Below are 24,128 nucleotides of genomic sequence, written 5' to 3'. Positions count from 1 at the left end.
GTGGCTAACTTCTAGGCACCCATGCCAAAGGAAAATAGCTGCATGACTACCGAATCATACACCAGTGCACTGCCCGAGCATGTACACAAATGCATGGACCTTGCCATACAAAATGGAACTAAGACAATCTCCTCCAAAAAAAGGAAGCCAATCTGGTGGTCCCCAGCCATCAATTAACTCTACAACAGAAGGAAGAAACTGTTTTAAAAAAATGAAGTCACAAGACTGGAAAACCTCCCTTATCAGTCTCAACAAAAAGCTGAGATCCCTTATCAAATCCTCTAAAGCCAACTATGAAGGCAGAATTGCAGCTGACACCAAAAACAACCACAAAGCCTTCTATAGCTATGTCAAAAACCTCAATGGCAATACCCAGATTTGCTCTGAGTTATTGCACAATGACACCTCCTATACTGAGCAAACAGATATAGCCAACATACTGGCCAACACATTCAGTGCCAACTTTACCCCTCTCCCCTCCAAGGCCCCTATCACAATACCAGAAGAAAGCCTGGTAACCACCATTTCTGTAGCACAGATAAAAGCTGCATTGTCCAAAGCCAAGGATACAGCATTCATGGGACCTGATAATATCCCTGGCTGCATCCTTCATGAGCTACATAACAAACTGGCACCACATCTGTGTGCACTGTTCAATCACAACTTTACCTCAGGCTATGCCCCTAATGAATGGCGCACTGTTGCAGTCATCCCGCTCCTTAAAGGAGGAGGAAGTACAGACCCTGGGAACTATCACCCCATTAGCCTGATGAGTCTGGTATGCAAAACTATGGAACGCATCATCATGGACCTGCTTAACAAAGATATAGGCAATCTCCAAACTCTTGACCCCACACAGTCTGGCTTTGTCAAGGGGGATCCTGCCTGCTGAACCTGGTTGACTTATTCAAGGCAGTCACCAAGGCTGTGGAAGAGGGTAAGGCAGTGCATACAGCCTACCTGGCCAAGGCCTATGATGCCATTCCCCACTTAGGTATTATTGATAAACTCAGCAAACTAAGCATCAGTCCTTGCATCACTAAGAGGGTTGCAAATTGGCTCACAGACAGGACCCACAGAGTGAAAGTTGCAGATTCCAAGTCAGACTGCCGACCAGTCATGAGTGGAGACCCACAGAGCTTGGACCTGGGCCCTCTCCTGTTTGGCATCTACTTCTTAGAAGTCCAGGCCAACACAGAAGGCTCTGGCTGACCAAGTTTGCTGATGATTGCAAGCTAGGAGTCATTATCAACTCCCCAAGTGAGGCAGACATCCTACAAAAAGGCCTCTCTGAGACCAATGACTGGTGTTGGAACCATGGCCTGAAGCTTAATGCCAAAAAATGTGTTATCATCCCCTTTGGAAAAAACTCATTTCCTAAGAATTACCACATTGATGGGAGCTCATTGAACATTGAAGGGGCCATAAGAGGTCTGGGCACCCAGGTCGACAGCCACCACACCTTTGACCACCACATTGCCACTGTGGTCAGAAAGTCCTTCTATGTGTCACATCTTATAACCAAAGGTTTTGCATCCAGGAAGAAGGAGGTCATCATCCCTCTCTACTCATCCCTCATTAGACCAGTCATCGAATATAATGCCCCATTTTGCATGTACCTGACCAGACACCTGCAACAGCTGGAGCGACCACAAAAGTACATCACAAAAAGGATCCTAGGTCTTAAACACATGTCCTTCATGGACAGACTCATGAAACTTCAGCTGTGTTCTCTGTTATTGTCTACTTAGAGGTGATCTCTGCTTGACTTACAAAGCCATATCCAACCCATCCCTACTTGAAATGCTACACCTAAAGAAATCCCAATCCCCCTGCACCACATGCTACAGAGATCATAACCTCATTACCACAATTAATAGAACATGCTGGAGGGAGAGGCTCATCTCCCAAAGACTGCCCATACTCTGGAATAAGTTTCCCATTCATGTCAAGCAGAACATCTCATTGGCCCTCTTCAAGAGAAATCTTGATGAGTGGATGGGTAACAGAAAGTTCACTCCAGGGATCATTCCAGTTGCCCTACTGGATAGGGGCACTGTGAACTAACACTGGGTGGCACAGTGCCTGGGCAATTTTTTTGGGGCTAGGCTTGTAAAGGCTCCAGGGCCATTACCCTAGTACACAACTATGAACCTATGAACTAAGAATGAATTTCCACATAAGTGCTTCTTAGTTAAGAATTCTGTATGCTTCAATGTAAGAAGAGAAAACTCTTTTACCAATTACATCCAATAACTAAGCTTCTTTATTAAAAAAAGAAAGATTATTATTGACTAAAAGTCTTAACAGCTTGTGAAGAGGTTGAGGGGACAGATGTGTCTAATCTAAGATAAAAAACAAGAATATATTAGCTTCAGGTACTTTATAAAGTCTACTTGTCTTTTTGGGGACTGAAGTTTGAGAGTCAGAATTATTACACGCCACGATAACTACATCATCCAAGACTGGCAAAATAGAAGGGATGGGTGTAGTATGTGTCACACCCACTTGTAACATATAATATTTCCTCATTTCAGGGTAACATCCACTTGCTCCCACAAAAACATCTCATTCATCCTGGAAATAGTTTCTGAAAAGGAAAATTCCTCCAAGAAAGGTGGAGAGGACCAACTTTCCTCAGAATCAGAGTTTTGGGTTTGTGAATCTCCAAGAAAAGAAGACCTGTTTCTGTCAAAGTCAGAATCCTCTTTATTAAGATTGTACTCTGGTAAGAACTTTTCATTTCCAGGATTAACAGTCTGCATTAACTTCCTGGCTAAGGTAACAAAATCATCTTTATGAACAGACAATAAATTGGGCATAGACCCCTATATAATTTACTGGATTGCCAGCTGACTCACAGACAGGACCCAGGGAGTCAGGACTGGTGATACCACCTCCACTAAGAGACCAGTCACCGGTGTGGTATCTCACGGCTCTGTGGTGGGACGGTTCCTATTTAGCATCTACTTCTCAGAGGTAAAGGCAAATGTCAAAGGCCTTTGGTTGACTGAGTTTGTGGATGACTGCAAATTGGGAGCTATCATAGATTCCTTCAATGACAGAAGTATCTCACAAGAAGATCTAACACAGACAAATGACTGTGCCAAATTCACAGATTAAAGCTCAATGCCAAGAAATGCATTATAGTGCCTTTTGGAAAAACTGCCATCCAAGCTAATTACTCCATTGATAAGACACCTCTAAGAGCTGATCTGATAGTCAGGGACAGTAATCTGGCCTTTGACCAACATGTGGCCAAGGCAGTAAGCAAATCATTCCATGTCACCCAACTTATAGGTAAGGGCATGCCATCCAGGCCCAAGAAAGTCATAGTGCTACTTTATTTGGCCTTTATCAGACCCATCAATGAGTATAATGCCCCCTTCAGTAAGTACCTGACTAGACATATGCAACAGTTGGAATGCCGACAAAGTTTCTTTACCTAGATAATCTAGGGTATAAACACATTGTCCTATATGGACTGGCTTAAAGCCCTATCTCTATACTCTGTCTCCTACAGATTACTGAAAGGCAGTCTATGCCTGGCATACAAGGCATCTTGGATCCAGCTGGGATGTACCTTTTGCACATCCACAAAACAAACAGCATTAGAACCACTAGATTCAAGGATTTAAATTTTGCTCGTGACATAAATAAAGACATGTTGGTGACATAGGTTTGTGTTTGACATAATCCCCATGTGCAGTAACAGGCTCCCCATCCTTGTGAAGCAAAGTGCATTCCTAACCCTACTTAAGCATAATCTTGACCAATAGATGAGAAATCAGAAACACCCTCAGGGTTTGGCTCCCATGTTTCTAATAGACAAAGGCAAACAGTAGAGCCCAAGCTAACATACCTCCCCTCATAATCTCTAGAAGCTTCCTAACTAACATCCCTCTCCTAATAAATGCCCATGATAAGGACAGAACTGAGTTGGATTGCACATCTGGGATTATAAAGGCCCTGGTAGTTGTTAGCATAGTATATACCTATGTATGATCAACATGTCATCAGATGAGACATGTCTAAGCTTTTGTTTTTCCTTTGCAGGGATGTCCCTGGAAGAAGAATGACTACAGGATATCACTTCACCCCTGGCAAGAGGTCTCTTTCCCAAGCTACCCTGAGATGACTCTCCTGGAGTTTCTCCCAGACTCTTGTCTGGATTGGACCTAGGAACAGCTGCAGAGGACACGGCTGGTACCCTGTCCCTATACCAGAGGATTCTGTAGTACTGAGTTGTCTAATGAACAACAGTTGGCCACTACAGTCACCCACTAATAACTGAGGCATTGTTTGAGCCCATGGTGGTAGCAAGGGCTTCTTACTGTGCTCTTTCTTCTTTTTAAGTATAGCAGGATGAAAGATAGCAGGACCAGAGTAAGTATCCGTGCTGTAGCCGAGGATGAAGCCTGATTGTCGGTACATTTTACTGGAGAAAGTCAGCCAGAAGGTAAGTTGTCAGACAAGTGTTCACAAGCAGCATATACTCTTACATTTCCCCACACAGTCACTTTCAAAAATAAAGCATGAGCAGGACACAAAAATCTCTGTCAGCACTCAAATCCCCTTTCTGAAGTGTCCTGACAAAGAACTGAAGGTATGTTGTCACAAATTGTACACAAGTATTCCAGTAAAAATACATTTCCTGTCCTGTAAAACAGTTCCTGATCTTTAAAACGTACCCAAGCAAATAAACATTCTTACAAGCAGTACACTTCTACAACATTAGCTCCAATACTTATAAAAGCCCTGGTCTAAAAATAGCAATCCACGACAGAAATATTTCAAGTACTGAAAAAATACCATCTTTTTTTAAAGGGGAAATTGTTCCTCTTAGGCAGCAAATAAAAAGTATCAATATTATTTTAAAATGACAATAATTTCTGTGTGAATGGACTCCCATATGGAGTCTTAACTACTAGAAATGAAGCTTGAACCATTGCTGTTCCTGTGAATCCTCAAAGCTGCTTCTTCTTGAGGCATCAAGAAAATACTGAGGATACAACCCATATAGCCAAAGGCTACTGCTGTAAGAATGATGAATTTCTGTTTTGTTATATTCAGAACAGCATGCGAATCAGAGCCTAAGCCAGTAAGAAAATGACATTAGGCAGAGAGGCAATCTTGGATAGGATGCCAGTTGAAACCCAGACACACACACACACACACACACACACACACACACACACACACACACACACACACACACACAAGCACACACATGATTCTTGCACTCAAAGGATTGCAATTTCACCTACTGACATCTTTTTGAAATGCAGGGGGAAAATAGAGACCCTAATGAAAGCCCATACACACAAGAAGGACATGAAAATTCCCTACAGAAGGCACCAGTCATGAATTAAACTGGAGAACCAAGACCTGGGGGGCATCAGTGCTAACCACCATAACAATGAAGTTGAAAATAAATAAAAGTTACATGAAAAATGTTTAGGTTACTAATATAAATATAATTACAAAAGAGCAGTTATGGATGCATACAGTTTTAGAGATCAAGTCAATTGGTTTTAGTGTGTGGTGGGAAGAGATGTGGATAAATACTGTTTTATGGATTGAGTTAATTAGTTTTAGCATGTGGTAAGGAACTGACAGGAACAGAATCATAGCTGATTATTCAGTTAAACTATATCTTGCCCTGAATGTGGGTATAAAGAATCTGACATTTATACATTTCTTTCATATTTTAAATCTGGCTATACATGCATCGTATTGAACTTTTTATTTAATGGCAACTAGTAATGTCATTATAAAACAGAAAAAAGTTTAGTGTTGTGTGAATGAAGACACATATTTTTGAAGAAAAATGAAGATATTTGTCATCTTATATTTGAATTAAAAATTACCCTTATGAGTATGTATGTATGTATGCATCTATGTATGTTAATGGTTTTAAATAATACTTAATGCAAGTGGGGAATAAACCCATAAATGTAAAGAATGTTAAAGCAGCAGTTCTTTGCAGGATTGTTATTATATTTGCTGCCACCAGGCATCACAATGTACTGGTCAGATGGCAGATACAAATACCTCACTATAGGTGTTGGAAAAGTCCATTTTGTTACAATAGTAATCATAACATGAACATAAACATTTTGACAACTACTAATTATACGGATCACATACCTTTTTGGTTATATGATTTACTGAAAAGGATAGCAAAAAAGGGATTTAATAAATATACAAATGTGGATTTTGTTTCCATGCTGGGGCATTATTCTGTGTTGCAAAACATACTGTTGTTTTAGTTGCTCTTTAATTGCCTCATTTTGATTAATCATATTAAATGCAGACAGGTGAAGGGCTAAAGTTGTTTCAAAACACAGTGACAAATGAATGGCTGTGAATGGTAATCAGTTGATTGACGCTGAGAAATTATCTTTCTTAGTGTGAATGACAAATGCCTTTCACGTCTTCAGCTTAAAAGATGATGAAACAATTATTCATGCAGAAATTATGTCACATTATAATATCAAATAAGTAGCAAGCTAAATAAGATTATACATTATTGATTTTCTAGTTGGTACAGATATAGCATATTTAGATTTAAAGAAGAAATCGGTTACATTAAGTACTTAGCAGATGATATATAGACACACACACACACACACACACACACACACACACACACACACACACACACACAAGAAAAGAATAAAAGGAAAATAACATCCATTAAGGTGGTTCACACAGCCTATCTAGATCTCACCAAGGCTTTCAACACCATCCCCCACTCTGGAATTATAGACAAACTCATTAAACTAGGTATAAATCCCTATGTCACAAGATGGGTTGCCAACTGGCTCACTGACAGAACCCACACTGTGAAAGTAGCAGACTCTAAATCCAACTTCAGACTAGTGACAAGTGGAGTACCATAGGGTTCAGTCCTAGGTCCTCTCCTGTTTGGTATCTACTTCTCTGAAGTATAGGCTAACACAGAAGGTCTTTGGCTAACAAGGTTCGCAGATGACTGCAAACTAGGAGCCATAATCAAAATTCCTAACAATGTGGACATCCTACAAAAGGGCCTCACTGAGACAGATGCCTGGTGTCAAAGCCGTGGCCTCAAGCTCAATGCCAAAACGTGCATTGTCATCCCTTTTGGTAAAAACTCTGTACCCATGAACTACCACATAGGTGGTAGTCTACTTAACACCGAAAGTGTGATAAGAGACCTTGGAACACAGGTGGACAGTAGTCTCTCCTTTATAATCACATCGCCACAGTACTCAGAAAATCCTTCTACGTGACACACCTCATCACAAAAGGTTTCTCATCCAGAAAAAAAGAGGTAATTGTTCCCCTCTACTCATCACTCATTAGACCCATTATAGAGTACAAAGCCCCTTTTGGTATGTACCTCAAAAGACATCTACAACTGGAAAGGCTACAGTAATACCTCACAAAGAGGATTGCCGGCCTCAAACAGATCCCCTATGCAGACTGTCTCAAAAAACTCCAGCTTTACTCTGTCGTATATCGCCTACTCAGGGGCGATCTCTGCCTAACATACAAAGCTATGTCAAACCCAGAGCTGTTGGACATGCTCCATGTAAAGAAATCCCAATCCCTCTGAGCTACATGCTCTAGGGACCTAAACCTTGTCACCACAATAAACATGACATGCTGGAGGGATAGATTCCTGTCCCAAAGACTTCCCATACTCTGGAACAAACTACCTATCTATATCAAACAAAGCTTCTCATTAGCACTCTTCAAGAGAAATCTTGATGACTGGATGGGAGATAGGAAATTCATCCCGGGGATCAATTCTGTGGCTCTGCTTGATAGAGGCACAGGAAAATAATTTTTTTGGGTGGTAAAAGCCAGGGTACCATTTGGCTAGGCTTATATAGGCCCTAGGGCCAATAGCCTAGTACCTACCTATGAACCTATGAACCTATTAGGCCTTCATTATAAGTTAGAGCTGTTTGGAAAATCTGTTATTGAAAATATTTTCACAATACTCTTAATGAATGATTTCAAGTTTATGTTTATTTTTAAAATGATTAAATGTATTACATACATTTAATTAGCTCAATAAATTTGCTTTGGCTATAGATATAGCTGGACATTAATATTCTGAGTTATGAGCCCCTCTGGCAAAGACAAACAATGTCAGTACTGATACATTTTTTCTTTTCTTTCCTTTTTTAATAAAGGAGACATATTTCCTTAAATTCTAGCTTTAGCCTTCCCAGTTGCATCTGTAATGCATTTCATTTTACAAGACCACTATATTAAGTAAGTAACAATGTTGCAAACTGGTAGCACATGCTAAGAACTGCTTAAAAAAAAAACATTTCCCATTTTGGCATAATAAGTTGCTCCCTGCAAAAAGCTTACATCACTTGCAGACACGTATACCATTACAAAGTGGTACTGTTTTAAATTCTGCAGCTCTTTTTCTCTGTAATTTTAATTTCATCAAACCTAGCAGGCGATACATAATTTATAACAGACAATTCCAGAATATGAAATTCTGGGCAACGTGCAAACGGGTTGCCAAGTCAATAATCTTGTAAAGTAGTAAGCTAATATTTAAGACTTTCTTATTGATTTGTTAAGCCATCAAAGAATATTGAGTTGATGAATACTCTTGTCATTTTTTTTCATACTATCCATCCACTGCACTTTGTTGCCTTTTTCTGTTCTGTTCCTTACATTATACCCAGGGATTGTTTCTGACTGCTTTAGCACAGCTCTTTGAAAACTCATTTACTAACATGCCTTCTAATTATCAATACAAAGATGTTTTCAGATTCTCTGTACAATCTTTTGATAACTTCCAATCATATTCAGTATTATATAACATAACTTCCAATTGTGAGATCACGCAACCCCTTAACTGCATTCTTAACTACAGCATTTAGAAATTTTAGGATGGATAGGAAGTGCTGTTTGTATTTTTGTACTTACTGTGTATCTGAATAATGTTTTCATTTAGCAATTGTTTATATCTTCTTTTAATAAACAAAATTAAGATACTGGCATGTCTTATGGGGATTCTTTTGATAATGTCTGAAAGCAATTCAATTGATCATGTTATTGGAATCATTTATGTTTATACCTCTTTCTTGAGAAAAAGTAGACAGTATACCCTGTGATCATTTTGCAAACTCCTGGCTAAGTTTGGACATACAAAAAAAATTAATGTTTGGAGATACCTGTAGTCCAAGCATGCTAAAATTCATTGATAAGATAAGTCATATTTGCATGCTTTGTTATTCCCACATTTAGATTTTAGAAGATGCGTCCAGCTCAAGAATGCTATAACAGCTTGGTAAAATTAATCATATTTATATCATTTATTTTGAAAGTAGTATTGTGCCAACACATAGTAATATGAGGTCGCAGTGAGGAATTTTTGAAGTGTTAGCATAGTATACTTCAACCTCTTAAGGTACCACTTAGGCCACTTTTTTTAAGTGTTGCGTCTCTTACTTTCTGAACACCTACCAAATTATATAACTGCGACATAAATAAATCTCTTCTTTGTGGAAATTGCCATGCTTGTCAAACAGATCTGACAATTTAACACAGAGGATTAATGCTATGAGGCACTAATGAATGTCATTCTGCAGTTTGGGGTTTGGTTTTAGAACTTTCCATTTGCCTGGTGAAATTAAGCAAGTCACTTAACCAGATAGTAGGTCTTGTTCAGCCTCAATAGAGGCACTTGCATTTAATGAAATTACAAAGTTAACAAATAATAAAATAAAATAAAATAAAAAAGTAAAGCAAATATTCTGAGTCTGTTCAGTGGTTAACACAGTATAGAGCTCTAAAGATAGCAGTCCAAAGGTAGCAATATTGCTTGTGTGACCTGGTGCAATTTTGAGTGCATTTCAGACTGGAAGGATTAATGTGTAATAACTTTGAACTTTTTCACAACTTCATTGCAGTGATGGGTTTCCAGCAAGGTGTGAAGAACACCTCAATGGGCTGTACACTGCTACATTATCATATCAGACATGTTGCAAGATGCTATTAAACTCAGTAGAGACAACAAATGCACTAAATTCTGTAGCACAGCTTGATATACAACTCACTAAATTCATGCAAAATGTAGATGCAAAATCAAAATGTTGCTTTGACATTTGCATTTAATGACTTTATGACATTTTCCTGCTTGTCAGATTACTTAGATTAGTTGAGTCACACTTCCAGGTCTGTGGAAATTCATACCTCTGCATTTCCAATGCCATTTTGTGGATAAGTTAATATGAATCATGTAGTTAAACTTCAGTGATTGACACTATTTCCATAGAAAAACGTTTAGGTGAAGCAATGTCTGTGGACATGGTTTTGTTTGGTTTTTGAGACTTTACATAAAATGAAAAAAAAAGTGATTGATTCAGAAACTTTAGAGAAAAAAAATGATGAATGGTACTGAAAGTTTAGATAAAACAATGACTGAGATTATAGCATATGGAAACAACATATTCATAAATTAAAAGTTAAAGTGCTAAATTTAAAGGCAAAAATTAAAGAAAGTAGAATATGTATGTATGTATGTATGTATGTAAATGGTAGCTAACAGTAAAGCAGTTAAATACACACATGAAAATACTACTTTTTATGTCTTCTTGCGTACCTTACCTGCCAACTGTAAGCCCATAAACCACGAAACATAAATACATTTCCCCAGTGGAGTAATCGCCGGTCACACAATGTCACCATACGTTGCCATCAGTGTGTTCTTCTACTTGGCCTTAACACCTCCTCTTGGTGGCTACTCGCATACTCATAAATGTAAGGTTATGCAATGCCTTCCCCTGATGGTGTGGACTTTCCTGCATTCACCCCAAAAAGCCTGCTACATACTTAGCCCATCAGGAACCAAGGAAATATTCTGACTACTGCTGCTTCTAAGACACATTTTTGTCTTATGTGTCCACAATACAGACAGTTGGACTGTTACCCTTCCCCTAGAATGGGCATGATGGCATGAGTTGCTCACTCCCATGATCCCATGCCGGGCTCCTCCAGTACTTGAACCAGTAATTGACCTTGTGTCATCTGTGTCATAGCTAGGGCTTTATCTCATTATGACAAGGAGTCACACACTAAGAAAATGCTACTTCACTGGTAATAGCAAGACCTTAAAACATCCTGCATAAGGAAAAGACCCAGTATGAGACTGTAATAGATTTTGAGAAGATTTGAGAAAGAATAAATTATTATTTTTTTTTTTTGTAGAATACATGGGGTAGGCAAATTACAAAAAGGCTGACTGTACCTCTACAATGACTAGAGTGTGTTGGGTTTTATTTTATTGGCAAAGTTGCATGTTCAAATGAATGGTTCTTTCTTTAGCTACTTGTATGGTCATATCATAGGATCATAGTTATTGTCTATTTTTATGCTCATATAAATGGTCTCTCCTCATCATACTTATTCATTAGGTTTGATTTCAGTCTTACTTAAGTATGGACATGCAATCATTTATTGACTATATCAATAAGAATATTATTTATGCACACTTTGACCTTCTCATATTTCCCTGTGAAAACAGTAATAATAATTATTGCTTCACTTTTTATTAAAATATTTCTAACACTCCATTGAAAGTTTCCTTTGAGATTCACACATGCTCCTTACCACCTCTGCGTTTTCTTCCATATTCAACTAATCTCATTTTGATGGATATTCCATATTTGTTAAAACTCTCTCTCTCTCTCTCTGTATATATATATATATATATATATATATATATATATATATATATATATATATATATATATATATATATATATATATATATATATATATATATATATATATATATATATATATATATATATATATATATATATATATATATATATATATATATATATATATTAACGAGTAGTTCTTTGTATACAACCTTTTTTTCTACAAGTAACAAAATCAGGCAAAAACCTCCATATATTGACTTGATTGAATTGGTTGATTTATATGCTATTCCTTTTCAGTAATTTAAAAATAATTAACCATATACATATCTTAATTATCTTGATTCTATTTTCTTTGGTAACAATAAAATATATTTGCTTCTCCAAGTGCTATATACTGAAACTATTTATACCAAATTTAACTTATTGAAGCATACAACAATGAGTTATATTTACTTCAAAGACTGTTTTTTGTGGGTTGGAGGTATTAAACACTCACCACATATTCAGCTGTAATAGTCTGATTTCTGGGCAGTGAATCTCCTCCTTCTTTTATGAAATAGTACATCTTCAGAATTAGAATCTAATAATGGACACTGCAAGGGATATTGCCCGCCTCCACAGATTTTATTGAAAATACTGCCCCTTTTGCCAGATTTAAAAAATTCAGTATTGAGTTTTTCACAATGAGGCTCAGTGCACTCTGCTTAGATAAGAAAACTAAGCATGTGTAAAATTATTACTATGTACGCCTTTGCTGACAGATGATTTAACTAAGACTGTCATTGTTTTTTGGTGATCATTAAGTCTTTCATTTTATAATCATTTATACGTTATAGCTATCAGTTTCTACATCAAGTCTGCTTTTATTACATCATCCTCATAAAGAATCCTAATGTTTTTGTCCATGTATCTAGTATATTTCACATTTGTCCACTTAAATCAGATCACTTTCTACACATATTCTTTCCATTCTCTATGATTAAAAAACTTACTCCCAGAGATTCATTAATGTCATGTACACTTCACGCTTGAATTAACATGACAAGCCTCATATTTGTGATGAGCAGCATTGCTGAGTACATAAGAATCTAAGACATTCTACACGGTGAGCAACCCCAGTATGAGCCCACAACACAGACTTGTGGCCATGTTGCGGTAAGGCAAGGCTCATGTACACACTGTAAACAAAGGACTGTGCACACACCTGGGATTCGTATGTATATACATACAGCACAACAACAGATAGGTCAATTAGGAATACATAAAAGGAAAGGGAAGCCTACCTGCAAGTGGACAAGAAATGTTGATACAGTTGTACATTGTGTTGAGTACAGTAATGGGCATCTCGTAACTTCACTTGTATTGACATGTACATTAAGAAAGGCAACACAGTAAATGTGCAGAAAGAAAAATGTGCTGTTTGAAAAGACATGCATGTAACAATTTTTTGCAAATTCCCATGGTCATATATATTAAGCTATCAATGCAGGAATAGTGGAAAACCACATGCATAAATGTGTCGGCAAACTGAGAAAACTAAGGAACTGCTGGACATACTGCCCTTACAAGTACTTACAATGGATATAGTAGTAATTGTTGCAATAACATGCACATTGTGAAGGGTAGGAAGTGAGACAGAGAACACATCCATTTCATTTTATGCAGTGAAATCCATGAGGATATAGCACAGAAACAGAGCTGCCACATTAAACAGAAAATAAATAAATAAATTATACAGCACTAAAAATTGTTTCAGATTTGTAAACTATTGCAAATGAGATGTATGCACATGGGAGATGAGTGAAATGTCAGGAAATCTTTACTTAGATGGAAATCATGCCAGAGATAAATCATGGTGACACAGTCCATTAACAGCTGTCATGTGTGTGACTGTATATCAGTGTATACATATGGATATGATTAAAAGTGTGGTAGCAAGACCACTCATGGCAATTACCTCCTAGGAGATATGATCACAATCCAAGTGTGCCTGATATCATTATTCTGTAAGGACAAGAGGTTCCTGCAGTGCCTCAAAACATATAACTGGAGTGGAAAGCATGAGTACCTATGTAAGCATTGTATTACATGCTTCTTACCTGGTAATGCTACACATACATAGTTAACACACTATGCACTTCAGAAAGATTTGTAACATCATGGTAAAATGTCTAATGAATTGAGCCTTGTACAACAAATCCTAATACCCGTTTCACTATGTGCAACCTACGTGCAACATACCTGACATACAGCTGTAACACCATCATCATCATGTTGTTAGTGAACTATGGAAACTGCTAGACTTTACATACATCAGTTCTAGACTGACCTATAACACTGCTGGCATCCTCCACATGTCGGCCACTACCTCCATTGATTGGCAGTCAGTGAAGAAATACTGCCAGAAGCAAATACTCAGCAGTTTTTGCCACAAAATGACTAATAACAATAAATGTTCCCCACTATTGATTATTTATGGAGCTTTGTGGTAACTATCGGGATTTAAAAATGCATCACCTACATCATTATACTGGTCATGCTCATAAGGAAGTACAGCAATTACTGGATGAAGAACACCTATCCATTCAAAATCCAAAACAACTTATCATAACACAGGTGCTAATACACTTTGTGAGCACTATGCTGCATGCCACACATCAATATCTGTTTAATAAGCCATTATTGCATTGTTTCCACTATATTGCAAAAAAACAAAAGGTGCACACTACTGAATTCAATCATATGCAATATATTTCAAGATCCTCTTAACCTGTGCACTAATTGATGATGCCAGACAAGAACTCATATCTCACTTGTCAGAAAACATACACTTGAAGGGATAACTTCAGCACTGTGTTTGAATATATATGGGTTCCAAAAATGGGAGTACAAAAGTTGGCCTTTCTGTCTACAATTGTAAATGTTTCCACGAAATGAAATTACAAAAAAAATCACTCTCTAGGAGAACCCAATCCTGCCCATTAGCATTCTCTTTCTCAGTAGTTACCCCTTGTTCGACATGAATATCTGCCTATTTAAGTTTACAGTCTATATAACTGTGTATTAGCTGCTGATGCCACAGAGGAATTTATGCCTGAAGTGTTATAAAGCACATTCTTGAAGGGGAATACATCAGCAGTGTGTTTGATTGATTATGGCTCCCTAAAATGTAGTTCTTTAGGGCACAAAATCTTTTAGCCTGTGAAGGCTGCCAGCCTAGCTAGATAAGATTTTGTAAATAATTCTGTGTTACTGTAAATATTAATAGGATCCACATGCTTGTGTAACAAATATAAGACAATTGTGTTATGTTCTGAACTTCAAAAATGTAACCACAATGCACCCTGCTGGCAGAAAGCTGCTAAGTCAAGCATTTTAGGACTGTTTGATCTCAAGCTCGGAGACAGGATGTTTGGACTAAGGAATTCTTTCCATTGTCTTAGGACAAGAGTTAGTTACTAGATTTTATATGTAAAATGTCTTTTATTGCTGTGGCTTCCTGCAGGTGCAAATTACAAAAATAAATGTAAATTTTAAATTCTGTGAGCCTGGGAAACTAAATTAGAACTGTTAAGAATTATGTAATCTGAAATGACTCAGCAATACAGTGTTATCAATTTAAGGACAGAAAGAAAGGAGAGCATTTTGTATTTTGTCTGAACCTGAACACATCAGCTCACCAGTACTTGCTTTGCTCTGTATGTAAGTTATTTAGAACATTGTTTCTCTTTGAGTTAGATAGAAATATAGCCAGATTAGCCTAGCTGTTTTCTATATTTATGTCAGACTATTCTACAACATTGTTTTAAGGTTTCCTGTGATCTCTGAAATCTTGATTAGCACTGTCTTGAATTGCTGGGATTTGTCTTGTGCTTTTATTATTTATTATTAAATATTTTAAACCTTTCAACTGTGGCTGTTTTGTGTAGAGATACTTTAAGCTCTTAGAGTACATTGCATGTATTAGGCGATACTGCCTAAGTCTCTTCAATAGTCTTGCTGCTCAGTCACATTTACTATTTGCATAATAGTAATATTACACAGTGAAATTGGTCACCTTTTGGGAAGGGCATTATTAGTAGCTGATAAGAGTAGTTGGTGACAGTGATTACTAGCTTATAGCCTGGCAGAAGGGGGTATAGCTGTAGAACCTGTGCCAGCCTTCCCCAGGAGTGTCTGTGTGTTTGTATATAAACCAAATCTCAAAGTGTGTGTGTGTCAGCTACTTGGGCAGGGACACGAAGCACTGGTTAGACAGAGAGGGTACTGGATGTTTTGTCTTGACTACTTGGCTGAGATCTGAACCCTATAGCTGTGCCAGTGGGGAGTCTTATTGGGGATCTGGAGAGAAAGGGGGAAATCAGCCCCAGACTGACTGTGATCTCTGTGTGCTCTTAAGGGAAATTGTACTTTACTGTATGTGTACTTGTTATCCTTCCCAATGTGCACTCCCCTCACTGGTGGTAGTGGTGAAGATTGAGGCTCCTTGATTACTGGGCCAGTGCAGTAGCATCACATATTAATTGTTTGGCAGTGGTGTGATATCCACATCAGATATCAATTGTTTGATAGTGGTGAGTTAGCCACATCACATGCTAATTGGCTTGTAGTGGTGTGGATAGTGAATTCCTTTAACTTGTGTACAGTGATCACTGGAGGTGTTTTTGTATTCTAAATCCGCCACACAGTGAATATTCAGAGTTCAGATCGCAATTGTTTTATTTCTTTTGTTAGCTTAGTTAGTTAGGAAAAGCAGGAAAAAATGTCAGCAGAGGAGTATGGTAAGCTGTCAAGGAGCCAGTTGGCTGAGATGTGTCAGGCTAAGGGACTGGTGCATGGAAACCTGACTAAAGCAGACAGGATTGCAGCTTTGGTCACATCTGCATCTCAAAATGGCAACTAGCAGGATGATCAGACTTGCAGTGGAGATGTACAACAGTCAGACAATGGACAGCTCAACCTTTCTGCAGAGGACTTCAAAATCCATATGGAGCTAAAGAGACTTGAGTTGGAGGCCAGGCATTTGGAAACAGAAGCAGCAGAGAGACTGAGACATCTACAAGCTGAGGAGAATGAGAAACTGCTATACCTGGAAGCTGAGGAGAAGGAGAGGCAGAGGCTGCACGAAAAGGAGATTCTGTCTCTTTGCCAGAGTCATGGAGGTAATGGGGAAGGGAGAAACCAGACCCCAGAAGCACAAAAGGTCAGTAAATTTCTTCCGCAGTTTACAAAGGGGGATAATTATGATAGTTTCAATCATATGTTTGAGAGGGCATGTAAACAGTATGATGTTGAACAAAGGCTCTGTGTACGATTCCTGACCCCCTTACTCCATGTTAAAGCTACTAGTAAAAACAAGCAAACACTGCTTGCACCATGGACTACTAATACAGTAATTTTATTGTTCGACAGTAAAAACACATGGTTTGAGCACTTTCTTCCCTTCAACAGGGATTTCATCAGAATCAACTATTAAAGGTTAAGTTCACCTTTATGTACTCCCCTCATTAATAATTAATTAATTACATCATCTCTTTCACTGACTTTTTTTAAAAATAAACCGCTCTTAACACATTCAGAAAGATATCCATTCTCCAGTTGTATCTTTTTAATATTGTCCATTTTGTCTTTAAATACAAAAATCATATCCTATAAGGTTCCACCATTCGTTTTGTCTTTGTCTTTCTCTGTGTCAAGCCCATCCCAGGTTTGCCAAATATTATTATCAACAACAAAATGAAACTGTTTTTCTAATAAATTGTCAAAGCCTAGATATTCATCGCCCTTTCCATAGTTAACAGCGATCTCACCAGTCCGGTGGTATCCTCCTGCAGTTTCCTTTCCATTACAAGCAACTATGTCTTTATTTGTTTGTATAAAAGGTTTTTTAACAGTACCTGTATTTTTAGATTTTTACCCCAGTCTTTCTCATACCATCTTGTTCATTATTTTCTACTAAGGAAGCAGCTCGAGGACCCTGGGAACTTCCCTTCTGATTTCCGTTGTTCAAACTTTCTAAATGACCGATCCTGTCATTCCCTTGATTCTCGTCGCCTGTAGAGTGTTCACTTCTGTTTCCTGAAGTGTTGCCGTCACTAAGGGGAGACGATTGATGTTTCCTTTTAGAAGTCCCTCTTAACTCATCTGTTTTTTTCACGTCTATGGTAAAGCTGTAATTGTGCTGTCTAAATTATCTTATCGTGAATTTTTTGATTACACTGCTGTTAAGAATTGTTTGCTAGACTTTTTTAAGCTAACACCTGAGGCTTATAGGAAAAGATTTTGTGAGCATAGACACAAGGCAGATGAAAATGTGTGTGAATATGTTGCTGAACTAAACACTTATTTTCATAAGTGGGTGAATGGATGTCAGGTCACCACTTTTGAAGGGCTGGCAGACCTGTTAGTGACGGAACAAGCCCTTAGCACTTTGTCTGAGGACATGAGGATCTGCTTAGCGGATAGACAATGTGCTACTTCAGCTGAGTTGGGGAAGAAGGGAGACCTATTTCTGGCAAGCAGGGCATAACTGCACAGAAAAGGGAAACCCAGTGCTGCTCATGGGTCTAAAGGAACCCATGGTGGGCAGCCCAGACTGCTCCAACAGAATCTGCCAGTAGCAAGGGAAGCCACTAGTCCATGTACATGTCCAGGACCTAGGGTTAAATGTTTTGAGTGCATCCAGTGGGGCCATGTGGCATATAGATGTCCATGGATGCAAGATGGGGAACAAAAGGTGAGGGGAGCCAGTAAGTGGGAAGGACAAAATGCCAACAGTAGGTTGTCTTGAGATAACATGGGGTACCAAACTACCATCCTGCAGATGTCCTGATAGGGATGGATTTTGACATGGCAGTACCATGTGTTAATGCAGTCACATGCAGTCAGGCTTGGAGACAAGCATGTGGGTCTGGTAGCCTGGGGGAGACCTACATATACCGTATAATTGCAGCCAGGACTGGTGAGGTGGTTACTTCAGGGAGGGAGCTACCCTGTAGCAGTGAGACTGAAGGTGAGCCACAGCTGCTTGTGGGTACTGATGTTCCCATGGACAGAGTGACTGCAAATGCAGAGGTGAGTAGTAATACACAGGCTGACAGTGAGGCACCACTGTCAGAGGATGCCAGACTTCCTGTGGAAGGAGAGCTGGGAAGGTTTACAAAGAGAGAGTTGAGACAGGATCAGCTCTCAGACCCTACATTACAAGGCCTGAGGCAAGTAGCTAGTGAAGTCTTTGATTCGCAAGGGTAGGGGGATTCTATATACTGGGACAAAGGGTTATTGTATAGAGAGCGGACCCCTGAGGGAGGGCTAGAAGGTGAGAGAATACAGCAGTTGGTAGTGCCTAGAGTCTACTGTCTGGCACTTCTAGCCATAGCCCATGATATTCCCTTTGCAAGTCATATGGGCATAAAATGTACAAAGAGACATATTAAGAAAGAACTTCTATTGGTCTGGAATTTCCAGAGATGTAACAGAGTACTGCAGGACCTGTGAGCAGTGCCAAAAGTTAGGCAAGGCAGGAGACAAGATAAGAGCTCCTTTGATGCCTTTGCATGTGATTGAGGAGCCATTTCAGAGGGTAGCTATGGATATTGTGGGGTCTCTGAGCACCCCAAGTTCCCCAGGGAAAACGTATATCCTAGTGGTAATAGATTATGCTACAAAATATCCTAGAGCAGTGGCTTTGTCCTCCACTGAGACAGAAAAGGTGGCAAATGTTTTGTTAGAGGTTTTCAGCAGGGTAGGTTTCCCAAAAGAAATACTGACTGACAGGGTTGCCAATTACGTGTCACACCTGCTGGCTTGTCTGTGGAAGTACTGTGGGGTAAAGCACCTAAAGTCCACCCCGTGCCATCCCCAGAGTAATGGTCTTGTTGAGAGGTTAAACTCTACACTCTAGTCCATGCTACAGGCATTTGCAGACCAGTTTAAGAGGGAGTAGGACAAATATTTGCCACATCTGTTGTTTTCTTACAGAGAGGTACCCCAGGAATCCACAGAGGTTTCACCCTTTGAGTTGTTGTATGGGAATAGGGTGAGGGAGCCTCTAGATTTAATTTGAGATGAGTGGGAGGGTGAGTGTGAATCTCACAAGGAGTCTGTTGTGGGATATGTCCTAAACCTCAGGACAGGGCTCAGGGAACTCATGGGCTTGGCTCAGGAGAATCTGGCAGAAGCCCAACAGCAGAAAAACGTCTGGTATGACAGGAATGCTTGAGCTATAGAGTATGTTGTAGGGCAGCAGGTAATGGTTCTCATTCCTGTCAGGCATCAGACACAACAAGCTGCAAGCAGCTTGGGAGGGACCCTAAAAGCTGGTAAGGAAGGTCAATGATGTTAACTACATGCTAGAACTGCTAGGCAGGAGGCAGGGGCACAAAGTATACCATGTTAACATGGTGAAACCTTACCATGATAAGAAGGCCCTTGTGCTAAGTATTTGCAGTAGATCTCCTCAGTGAGGCTCGGACTGATATCTTAGTGGAAGGGGTAGCAATGTCCCAGCAACTATCTCTTAGCCAGGCTCAAGAAATCTGAGCAGTGTTACAGGAGTTTGGGGACATGCTCACTGCGAAGCCAGGGTGAACCCACCTGGTGAAGCACCAGGTGGATACAGGACCCCAAAAGCCTATTACTCAGGCCTCTTATAGGGTGCGTGAGAGAGTCAAACAGACTCTGAGGGAGGAGATACAGGAAATGTTAGAACTAGGGGTAATTCAAAAGTCCAACAGTCCCTGGGGCTCCCCAGTGGTGCTGGTGCCAAAGAAGGATGTCAGCATGAGGTTCTGTGTGGACTACAGGAAATAACTAGTCACACAGAGTCAGATGCTTACCCCATGCCTATGTCAGATGATGCCCTAGAGCAGCTGGGTGGGGCTAAGTATCTTACCACCATTGATCTTTCCAAGGGTTACTGGCAGGTGCCCTTGACTCCCAGTGCTAGAGAGAAGTCAGCCTTTCTGACTCCTTTTGGCTTGTATGAGTTCACAAAGATGCCCTTTGGGATGAAAAATGCCCCACCGATTTTCCAGAAGCTGGTAGATCATATCCTAGCAGGAGCAAGAGGGTTTGCCCGTGCTTACCTAGATGATATTGCCAGCTACAGACATTCCTGGCAAGAGCACCTTCAGCATGTCAGGGAGGTGCTGGGCGACTACAGAGGGCAGGGTTGACCATTAAGCTGAGCAAATCTCATGTGGGTATGGCAGAGGCATCCTACCTGGGACATAGAATGGGGAGTGGTAAGATCAGGTCAGAACCTGCCAAAATGGAAGCCATTCAGGTATGGTCTGCATCTATTACCAAAAAGCAGGTGAGGGCATTTTTAGGGACAGCAGGGTACTACAGAAAGTCCATCCCTAGTTATAGTACCATAGCTGCTCCTCTCACTGACCTGACAAGGAAAAACAGGCCAGATAAGGTAGTGTGGATGACAGCATGTGTGCAGGCATTCCAGAAGCTTAAAGAAGCTTTATGACGACCCCCTGTGTTAGCCTGTCCAGATTACAGCAAAGAATGTGTTGTACAGGTGGATGCTTCAAACCATGGGGTGGGGGTTGTACTTAGTCAGATTTCTTCAGACGGAGAAGAGCACCCAGTGGTTTATCTCGGTCATAGGCTTCAACCCAAGGAGGAATACTATGCAGCTGTAGAAAAGGAATATCTAGCCATAGTGTGGGCACTACAGAAACTTCAGCCTTATCTGTCTGTGAGGAAACTCACTTTAGTTACAGATCACAATCCCCTAACATGGTTACACTGAGCCAGACAGCAAAATACCAAGTTGCTAAGATGGAGCCTGGGGTTGCAAGCATATGATATGTCAGTGCAGCACTGCAGTGGGATTAGCAATGCCAACACAGATGGGCTCTCAAGACAAGGAATGGGGTAAGGTATACCCAGAGACACTTAACCCTCTCAAGAAATGTTTCTCACGGGTCACTTGAAAAACTAGCTTGAGTTCTCGGGGGGGGGGGGGATATATGAAGGCTGCCAGCTTAGCTAGATAGGATTTTGTAAATAATTCTGTGTCACTGTAGATATTAATAGGAGCCACAGGCTTGTGTAACAAAGGTAAGAGAATTGTGTTATGTTCTGAGCTTCAAAATGTAACCACAGTGCACTCTGCCGGAAGAAAGCTGATAAGTCAAGCATTTTAGGACTGTTTGATCTCAAGCTCGGAGACAGGATGTCTGGACTAAGGAATTCTTTCTATTGTCTTAGGACAAGAGTTAATTATTAGATTTACATGTAAAATGTCTTTTATTGATGTGGTTTCTTGCAGGTGCAGATTACGAAAAGAAATGTAAAGTTTAAGTTCTGTGAGCCTGGGAAACTAAATCAGAACTGCTAATAATGATGTAATCTGAAATGACTCAGCAATACTGTGTTATCAATCTAAGGATAGAAAGAAAGGAGAGCATTTTGTATTTTGTCTGAACCTGAACACATTAGCTCACCAGCACTTGCTTTGCTCTGTATGTAATTTAGAACATTGTTTCTCTTAGAGTTAGATAGAAATATAGCCAGATTAACCTAGCTGTTTTCTATATTTATGTCAGACTATCCTACAACATTGTTTTAAAGTTTTCTGTGATCTCTGAACTCTTGATTAGCACTGTGTTGAATTGATGAGATTTATCTTGTGCTTTTATTATTTATTACTAAATATTTAAAACCTTTCAACTGTGGCTGTTTTGTGTAGAGAAAATTTAAGCTCTTAGAGCACATTGCATGTATTTGGTGATACTGTCCATGTCACTCCAATAGTCTTGCTGCTCAGTCACACTTACTATTTGGATAACAGTAATAATACACAGTGAAATTGGTCAGCCTTTGGGAAGGGCCTTATTATTAGCTGATAAAAGTAGTTGGTGGCAGTGATTACTACCTTATTGCCTGGCAGGAGGGGGCATAGCTGGAGAACCTGTGCCAGCCTTTCCCAGGAGTGTCTGTGTGTTTGTATATAAACCAAATCTCAATGTGTGTGTGTGTGTGTGTGTGTGTGTGTGTGTGTGTGTGTGTGTGTGTGTGTGTGTGTGTGTGTGTGTGTGTGTGTGTGTTTGTGTGTGTGTGTGTGTGTGTGTGTGTGTGTGTGTGTGTGTGTGTGTGTGTGTGTGTGTGTGTGTGTGTGTGTGTGTGTGTGTGTCAGCTACTTTGGCAGGGACACAAAGCACTGGTTAGACAGAAAAGGTACTGGAGGTTTTGGCTTGACTACTCAGCTGAGATCTGAACCCTATAATTGTGCCAGTGGGGAGTCTTATTGGGGATCTGGAGAGAAAGGGTGAAACCATTCCCAGACTGACTGTGATCTCTGTGTGCTCTTAAGATAAATTTTACTTTACTGTGTGTGTACTTGTTATCCTTTGTACTTTACTGTGTGTGTACTTGTTATCCTTCCCAATGTGCATGCCCCACACTGGTGCTATTGGTGAGGATTAAGGCTCCTTGATTACTGGACCAGTGCGCGGGAGTCACATAGCCATATGTGTCACCCTTATCACCATCTGTTGGGCAAGTCAGTCCTGTTTGTCAGTTGTCCTATATTACTCATACATTGCTAGATTAGAAACCCTACCTCTCTAGGTCCACACTGTATAACACTATGTATTAATTGCTGAAACCACAGAAGAAATCATCAGTTGTGGTAACAGAGAGCACAGACTTGAAGGGATGACTTCTCTGTTGTGTTTAAATCATCCATATGGCTCACCTAATAGGGGGCTTGAAGGGATCGAAATCCTGAAGCCATTTGTACCTCTTCTTAATTATCTGTTATACAACCACACTACTTACACATTTCTGGGTGTGAACATCTGCGTATTTAAGTCAACATTCTCTAGAGACATATATTAACCAATCACACCACAGTAGAAGTCTTATTGCAAGTGTCAGACAGCACATATTTCAAGGGATGGTTTCATCATTGTGTTGCAAGGCATATGTTTGACTTAATGTACCCAGCACTTTATTCAAACCATTCCACTTAATGAAGCTGTAGCTCTTTTCAACCATACCTCTCAACTGTCTAGATTTTTGCAGAATGCCCAGATTTTTGCCTCATATTTCCAGTCTGTTCTTCATAAAATGTGTGGTTTTCTAAATAATGGCAAACATTTTTGCTTCAGACTTCATAGCCTTCAGGAAATAAATAATAATGCAAAACCTGTTATTCTAGCAACTTTTTAAATTATAGGAGCTATGTACTTAAAATCTGTCCTTATTTTTGGGCCTTTGTCTCCCCACTGTTTGTACCTTTGCCCAGACTTCTTGTGCTGACAGGTTGAGAGGAATGTTTTCAACTCAGTTTTACTTAACATTCTGAATGTACTAGCTTAAAAAAAAACAAAAGATTAAATTCAATCCAGCACCCTGACTTTCATAATGTGCTAATTTTCTCAAGAAAGACAGAGGCATAGCTTGGAAAAAAGTGGG

Source organism: Protopterus annectens, chromosome 2.part2 (genome assembly GCF_019279795.1).
Source record: "Protopterus annectens isolate FY-2018-M chromosome 2.part2, PAN1.0, whole genome shotgun sequence".
In the NCBI taxonomy this organism is placed as follows: domain Eukaryota; kingdom Metazoa; phylum Chordata; order Ceratodontiformes; family Protopteridae; genus Protopterus; species Protopterus annectens.
Note: the sequence above shows the minus strand (reverse complement) of the source record.